The sequence below is a fragment of the Pholcus phalangioides genome, unplaced genomic scaffold, assembly GCF_987345545.1.
Source record: "Pholcus phalangioides strain wild (caught in Gottingen) unplaced genomic scaffold, Ppha-v1.0 ptg000040l_1, whole genome shotgun sequence".
In the NCBI taxonomy this organism is placed as follows: Eukaryota; Metazoa; Arthropoda; class Arachnida; order Araneae; family Pholcidae; genus Pholcus; species Pholcus phalangioides.
In genome coordinates this window covers 1,650,578-1,659,095 of record NW_028301626.1, presented here as the reverse complement: position 1 = coordinate 1,659,095, position 8,518 = coordinate 1,650,578, and the positions used below count along the sequence as shown (strand labels likewise).

The window sequence follows — 8,518 nt, the reverse complement described above, 5'->3', positions numbered from 1 at the left end:
GGCCTCTGCACTGTTTGCCATAAACATCATTCAGACTACCTAGCAAGCTTGCCACATTTTGAAACACAGCAACCTATTTCGTTTCTTCTTATTTTGGCGTAGAATCTTCCTGGTTGGCTCAAGAATACCGCATAGTGATTGGATGTGAGGCATAGAAATCGCCAATTCTGAGTCCGATCATTTCTTTTCCTCACACAACGATACTGGCACGAGCAGGGAATTTTTTTCCCTGAATATTCTCAGGGAAAATGACTACTTACTGACGTCACAAGCAGACTGTGGAGACCTATCTCTAGAGGTGCTGGGGTAACTCGTGAGAAAAATTTGGATAAAAGTGGAAAACGGCGGGGGGGGGGGGCTTTTTTAGCGTTTGTGGGAAATTTTGAGAGCTTTTATCAAATGAAAAGGATCATTTACTTATTTAATTTTGTGCTTTTGTATGGCTAAATACACTACATTTTTACCTATAGGTAGTAGCACATTAATTCTGAATTTGTAGGGCAAAAAAACTTGCTCAAAAAAGGGAAATTTTGGATCGATGAGATTAGTTGGTAAAACGATTATTAAATATCAAAACTATTTACAGCATCAACACTTCTCATTATCACATTATTTTTCTAAAACTAATATTATTTGAGATAGGAATGAAACATTTTTTGCGACATATATTTTTCGTTTTATAGGGCATATTTACAGTTTTCTGCTTGTTTCGTCCAACCATTTAAAATGAAAGATTTTGCATTTGCTTAGCGAGGGAACTTCCACTGAGACTATTTTTCTCGGCTCCATTTCAGTGGAATCCCGTCCGTTAGTTGATTATAATTGAAAGCCAACACGAGACAAATAATTTCAATTATCTCATTTTTGATTTTAATTATCTCGAGTTATTTTCATTTGAATTAGCTGCAAGTTTTAGAAGTGTTAACTCCGTTATTACCAATTAACTAAATAAATTTCATTTTATATTTTGGTGGACGGGGGTTGATAAGTTAAAACTCCGCACCGGGTGCCACCAGACCTTGCTACCCCAAGTGGTAGGGGGTCGTCGCAAAGTTTATTCTCAAACATCTCCTTCAACATTACAAGGGGGTGCCAAGATGCGCACTTGCCCCGGGTAAACAACCGTCTAGTTGCGGCCCCGGAACAAGATTGTCAAAGAGCAAGCGCATTGAGATTCTAAAGGGAAGTAAACAAATAAAATTTCGAGCAGATGATTTCTACTATTTAGAGAAATTTTTTGTCAAAAAAGTTTTTCTGAGCCCAGTGTGAGAATCAAATCCACCCGAATTATCAGAGGGGAGGGGGCTCGAGCCCATGGGCCGGACACAAGTTTACGCCTATGCGGGCACCTCTACTTTCACCTTGATACGTTTTCTCCTTACTAGTCGCCCTCTTTCCTCTTCGTTGCAGTCTGTGTGTTCGGCCTAATATACTGTATAAATGCGAAGCTTGGAAGGAAAACAGAACATTCCAATTTTAAGAACGAATGCAAGTATCACCATTCGGGCGCTAATAAGAAACAAAAAGCAAATAATGACAAAAAGTGTATAGAACACTATATACATAATATAATGCAATAATAGCGTAATGTTATGTAATAATAACGTACGTAATATAATGCAATAATATGTATATAACATAATGTGCTTATCTTTTTCTTTAATGTACAACTATTATTGTAAGCCCTAAAGCCACCAAATTAATGATCGCGAGATAATGATAGTACTAAATGGCGGTAGGATGCATATTTAATTTGTTTTACACATTGAGAAAATAAATGCTCCCTCCGGGGAACCCGCGTATGGTGAATCATATTCGACGGGCAGGGGTAAATTATTCATTACTTTCGATATAACGACTCTACAAATATCACGTCCGTTTTCGACGGGACGAAGTGGGTCGTTATATCGAGTGTCGACTGTATTAATACTATATATATATGTATTGCTTCCCATTGTTATTTATTTACTTCTAACGATTTTATGTTGCAGTTATTTGCCCGCATAGAAATCGAAATTTTATTTGTTTACTTCCCCCTTTAGAATCTCAATGCGCTTGCTCTTTGACAATCTTGTTCCGGGGCCGCAACTAGATGGTTGTTTACCCGGGGCAAGTGCGCATCTTTGCACCCCCTTGTAATGTTGGAGATGTTTGAGAATGAACTTTGCGACCCCCCCACCGGGGTAGCAAGGTCTGGTGGCACCCGGTGCGGAGTTTTAACTTGTCACCCCCCATGTCCACCAAAATATAAAATGAAATTTATTGAGGAAGGAATTTTTTTTTTTTAAAAAGGCAAATACCAGGAAATACTGAAACTTCTTATGCATTTCGACACGCTATGGGCAGGGGTGGCTCGAGCTTACCTGCGGCCCGGGTGCGAAGCCTCATATGCCGCCTTTAATGGCGACCCTGACAAGAGGCTGACAGGGCTCCAGTAAAGGGTACCTCGAGATAAACCTAATTTTTTTTTTTTTCCCAGAAGAAAGCCGTACTACATATCGTTCACCACTGTGCAAAATGAGCAACCCCCCCCCCCCCCGCTAGTTGCAGCCCTGGCTAGGGCTATATTCTACTACCTAAGCTGATGCGCCTCGCTAGGAAAACGCAAACGCGTAGCGTGATTGCGTAACAAGTTTCTACCGACCCAAAAAGCCTATTCCTAGGCAAGCCCAGCCTTAATCACGTTTTTATATAATTTCACTGTCAGTACAGTGGCGCCATATGTTCCAAAAATTTGGAAAAATAGTGTTATCGAAGGTGAGCGCCAGATGTCCTCCTTGCTCAGTTTTGAATCTGGTAACCCTATCGGAAGACACTGAGCTATAAGTAAAGTTTATATAAAATATTTACTTTTTATTGAAGTCAAAGATTCACATTATTTTTCAACTCATAAGTTATTTTATTACAACTATAAAAGAGAATATTAATCTCCCACATTCGTCTTGGTGAACGTTTTTCATCGTGGAATTCATTTTAATTCACTTCAATTTGCAGTAATGGTCCATTTCCCACCATTTTGATTTTTCCGTAATTTCAACAATATTTGGCAACTTTTATTGGATTTGGCGTCATTTTTGGCGATGTCCCGTATTTCTCTCGAGGAAATATGGTCAGCCTACTTATAGCTCAGTGTCGGAAGACTGCATAATCTAAATTTTCACTTATATGTTCGATCATCCATATTGTCAAGATGGACCATGCGTCCCGTATTTCCCAGGACGGTCCCGGTATTTTTGGCCAAAGTGTACCGGTTTTTCCCGTATTTGGCACGAAGTATACTTGAATTTTTATTCTTTATTGAAGTCAAAGATTGAAATTATTTTTCAACTCATAAATTATATTGTGATAATTACAACTATAAATGAGAATAATAATCTCCCACATTTGTCTTGGAGGACGTTCCGTTTTTCGTGGAATTCATTTTAATCCACTGCAATTTGCAATAATGCTTCATCTCCCGCCATTGTGATTTTTCCGTAATTTCCACAATATTTGACAACTTTCTCCGGATTTAGTGTCATTTTTTGCAATAATTGGCGATGTCCCGTATTTGGAATCCCAATTTTCCCCTATTTCTCTCCAGGAAATATTGTCACAGTTTTTTTTTTTATGGAAAGAAATAATTATATTCTTTCGTTTGATTTGTTGAAAATTTATAGATTAGATGGCAGCACCAACAGTATATAAATTTAGCCCCATAGTCTCTGTTGTCTGCTTCTTCCAAGTTTCTTTGTTTTGGACGTCTCCTTGTGTTATGAAAAAATAACCAACTTTTAATTTCAAAGATCCAGCTCGGTTTATGAGATTTGTTAATAAGGAACTGAGTAGAATGAAGAATATAGTTTTTTTTTCATTAGACTTCATCTTCGCCACATGTTTTTTTTAAATCTGAAATTAGATGGCAGCACCTACACTATTGATTAGGTGAGGAAACTGGGGGTGAACTATCTCTGCGGTCCTTAGCCGAAAAAAAGTAGTTAAGCCCCGATTTGTCCTTAGATGGCCAGTAGTTCGACTTTTCGATACTATCTCTAAGCTAAGGACTTTTTTTTAGTAGTTACTTAGGACCGCTGCTAAGGACTGCCTAGCACCAGTCCTAAAGCAGCAAGAAAAGTAGTTCACGGCGGCCATCTTGGAAAAGAGGAAATTTTGCCTCTGGCCGCGAGCTCTCGCTGTGATATTTAGCGATGAAATATGCTGTTCTTTTTTCGAATTAAAAAAATTTTTTACGATAATAATGACAGATAAAACTTGGATTATATCTTCGGTGTCATCAAAGTTGAAGTGATTCATCGTTATATCCTCAAAAACCTGCTGTAGTATACATACGTGTATGTTGACATCGGCGATCGAAGCCACGACGAAGTGCTAGCATGTTCATTACTGAGGTAAGAATTATTTTATTGCTATCGAACTATATAAGAAGAGTGTTAGAGATATTATTAATATTTTTTTGCTCGGTAAATGCGTTATTTAAAAATATAAATGGACATAATGTCACGCAATCAATAGGGCAGTGGATCCCACTTGGTAATGCTGGAAAAATATCAAATAGCCCATGTATATTTTGGGTTGTATTGAAAATATTTACATGGCGAATGAAAGATGAATCTTCTATTACGATAATATCAGATTGAAATTTTACATTCTATGTTTTTTGCTACATTAATTTTTTTTAATGAAAAATTATGTCTAAATGAATTGAGCACATGCGTAAATAAATAATAACAAATACAATTCATTGATAATAAATTATAGCACCTAAATGGCAAAAATTTTAATTAATTTTTTTGTGATGAGTAATGGTGAAATTGAAATAAAGCATGGTAAAAATTGGCAGTAATGTTAAATATTAATTTTTGTAAAACTCGTGCACTAAAGGATTAAAATATAGATTTGATATTTTGAACTGTTCAAATGAACAATATTGTAATACTTAGTGAAAGTTAAATTTTCAGAAAAAAATCATATGCTACTACTTTAAAAATTGCACTCTGTAACTCGCTCTGAGATTAATATTTAATAGGGAATCATTATATTGTTTTGTTGATATAAAAAATGAAGTTCGTACAATGGGACTAAAAAACAAAGTTTTAATTTCACGCACAGTTTTTAGTGTTGAGGTATATATATATTATAATGAAAGGAAGCAGATTAGTGTTTGAAACATATTACTACTTCAGTATTTGGGTTATGGCCTTGCTGTGTGTGTTCAAATTGAATTTTTTGCCAAAAATTGTTTTTGATTTTGTGTGTATGGGTAACGACAGAAAAAAAATTTCCATGTCGAATACTTAAGAACTTTAAAATATAACATTTTGAGATGTTGTGGAACTGAAACTTTTAACATTTAAACTTTTAACAAGCATTTATTTTTTAACGATGTTGTTAGTAAACAGCTGATATATATATATATATATTGTATATACATTTGTGAGACTTTTCTAACTCTTGAAAAATTTTGTTTCCCAGGAAATTGGCTGTAGGTAGCTACGAAGTTATGTGAAGGTTTTCAAAGTTACCAAACAATTATACCAGAGCAAACAAAGGTAATTTTAATTCTTTGTATTTGACTTTGAGCAACAGTTTCCATTATTATTTTCATGTAAAATAAAATATTTCCATGCATGATTTAATGACATAAATTTTAACATTGTGTCGCATCATTTTCACTGATTTCATTTGTATCAACAACCCTAGTGGAACAAATACAGTCGAACCCCCGATTTAATGCCACCATCCCACCCAAAGAATTTTGGTGTTATATCAGATCGCAGACATAACAGTGTTTCGGAGAGGTTGTATTACATAAATTCACATATTTATTAAGAAATGTTGTATTTCAGTGTCTTATTTATGTTGCACCATGATTAAAATAACCTGTTTCATACACATTCAATTTTAAGTTGAGAAAATTCATGAAAATTGTAAACTGTACAATCACTTGAATATTTCTCAATATAAAACTTAACAGAAATATACTTCCCTCTGAAATTATTGTAATTTCAGCAACTCATTTTATGTGTGCAAAAACAAAATAAGCAGGGGGGGGGGGGGAAAGGTGGCATTGTTTTTAGTCCATACCATATTGGTTTTTCTCGAGAAATATCTTGCTATGAGTAATTTTCTTTATAATCATAATTTTTTCAGATACTATTGAAAGAACAACTCTTTTTGACATAATTGAATTGAGCAAATTAAGATAGATTTCTTAATGGCTACCTGTACCACTCAAAATTTGACCAGTGCAAGTAAAAACATGTATACTGTTGAAAAACCTGTCTTGGCTATATAAATGAGAGGGAGGGCATTAAAAAAAACCTTTAGAAGCTTTGCTAACTGAAAAGCAATATTAATTCTTTGAAAAACGTGTTATATTTACTGATGAGCAAATTTTGTGAATGGAAATATTAAAACAATATGTTTGACGACAAATAATATTATACTTTTTAACTAGTAAGACCATACAACACTGCAAAATTTCTATGTTAATTTAAATAGGGTTCCCTGATCCACAAGAGGTTGCTAAGGATGTGTTTTAGAGCGAAGCTGAAAGTAAAGTGAAAATTTGAAGTTAGCTGCGTGCCAATAGGTTTTTTCACTTCATCTGTCTGACCAAAATTTTAGGGTAGAACCATGGCTCGAAAAATTGAAAAACATTTTAGGTGCCGGCCAAATTTCTTGGCAGCCAAGCATATTTTTAGGAGAAATAATCCAAAGTAAAAACAAATTATATTCAACTTTTTTAGCACTTGGTGATGATCTTCACATATCGGAAGATGCAGAAATAAACTCCAAATATTTTGTGATCTGCATAGAAAATTTTAGGTGTCAGTATGATTTTCTTTTTTGCAATGTTGGCTCCTAAGATTTGTGAAGCCCTAGGCAAAAAGATCTAGACATGAACAAGTGCATCTGTGTGCAATGCCAGGCCTCCCTTGTAAAACACAGTTGATGCATTTTGGATCCTACTGTGATAAAATGGTGGCGAGTCAACAAAGTGCTATTGTGCACGAATTATCTCTACTTATGCAAATAAAGACTGTTATAATTTGAAATCAAATATACAGTACATTTAAAGATTGATAAGCATAATAAAGGTGTTTTTTTCTTCCTCTTTCTAATTTCAGGTAAATCAACATTTGAAGATGCAAATGAAAATTAATGAATCTCAAAAAATTATATTCTTGAAGGATGCGATTTCTAAGAAAAGTACAACAAATAAATTGTGATTATGATAACTTTCTATGAATATATGTTTGAAATAAAATGTTTTTGTATGACAAATCATGTGTGCAAGTTGTTATTCAATTCATGTTTCTATTAATCAACTTCAATCAATCATTCATCTTCTAATCAACTGAAATGAAATATACGATCAAATGAAAGTTATCAGGTGAAGTTATTTGTTGGAAGCTAAATATGAAACAGATAAATTGATGAAAGATCTTTAATATAGAAGTATATATCTTTTAAATATTGAAGTATTCACTTGCATTAACAGGTAAGTGCTCATTCATAGAGAATCATGTTCTGATAATATTTTTTAATACTGAGGAGAAACCCATAGTTTAAAATACAGAACTACAATACGCAGCAAGGCAGTTAATTCTTTTAATTATAAATTATCAATAATTTATTATTTTAATTCGTCCAGAAAGAATTTGCAATTCGTTGTTTCAATGAATTTAAAAGGAATAAAAATTGATAATGAAAAATCATTTAACAAATTGGTTTTTAAAAAAAAGTAGCACTCAATATTAAAAACAGTATTCAGCTGGGGCCTCAAGTACGGCTCCCGAGGTGAATAGGGGGCCCAAAAATCTATAATTATTTTGCATAATAACCCTTTCAAGAAGAGCCCCCCCCCCAAAAAAAAAGGGAAAGTCTGCCCCGAAAAGGCACATTACGGCCATAGGCTCAACTAGTGCCGGTAACCTTAATTTAAAATCTTACATTTGGTTGTAAGAATTTTTTTTTCAAATTTTGATTTCATCAGTATGCGACCCGCTTATATGCAGCTGGGGTCCCATATACTCGTTTCTCCAAGCATCCAAAAGTGGGGTCCATGAGCTCGGACAAGAAAAATACTTTGACTATTATTATATACTGAATCTTATTCTAAAAAAAAAGTCCCAAGATGAAAAATGCAACGTCCTCATACGGTTACAAAATAATTAAACTAGCCAGCGATATTAGAGAAAAAAAAATTGCAAAACACGGGTGACAAAAAAATGTATGGCGAGTCATTCGGAAAAAAAAAGTTTGTTTACAACATGTTTGTTTGTAAACATCAAATCGCTGCCACAACCCACTGCGGAAAAACGATTGTTAAATAATTAGTAGTAGTTGTAGGCTTCAAACGGCATCCCGATTGGTTAGAGATCTGTTACTCTCGAAACCAAAAATTTTCTCCCCCTCTAACTACTGTTTCACGTCACGTGACCTTAAGGACTGGTAGTACATAGTACCTCTTAACTACTAGTAGTTGAAGCGGTCCTTAGCTTCAGTCCTCCGA

General features: G+C 34.6%; 1 long non-coding RNA gene across 1 annotated transcript; it reads left to right on the top strand.

The window, feature by feature from the left end:
- Nucleotides 1–4,125: 4,125 nt before the first annotated feature.
- LOC149065261 (uncharacterized) lies at nucleotides 4,126–7,284 on the top strand. The gene is made up of 3 exons (XR_016195651.1): nucleotides 4,126–4,388; nucleotides 5,473–5,549; nucleotides 7,131–7,284. It is a non-coding gene; the product is annotated as an uncharacterized LOC149065261 (long non-coding RNA).
- The last annotated feature ends 1,234 nt before the right edge of the window (nucleotides 7,285–8,518 follow it).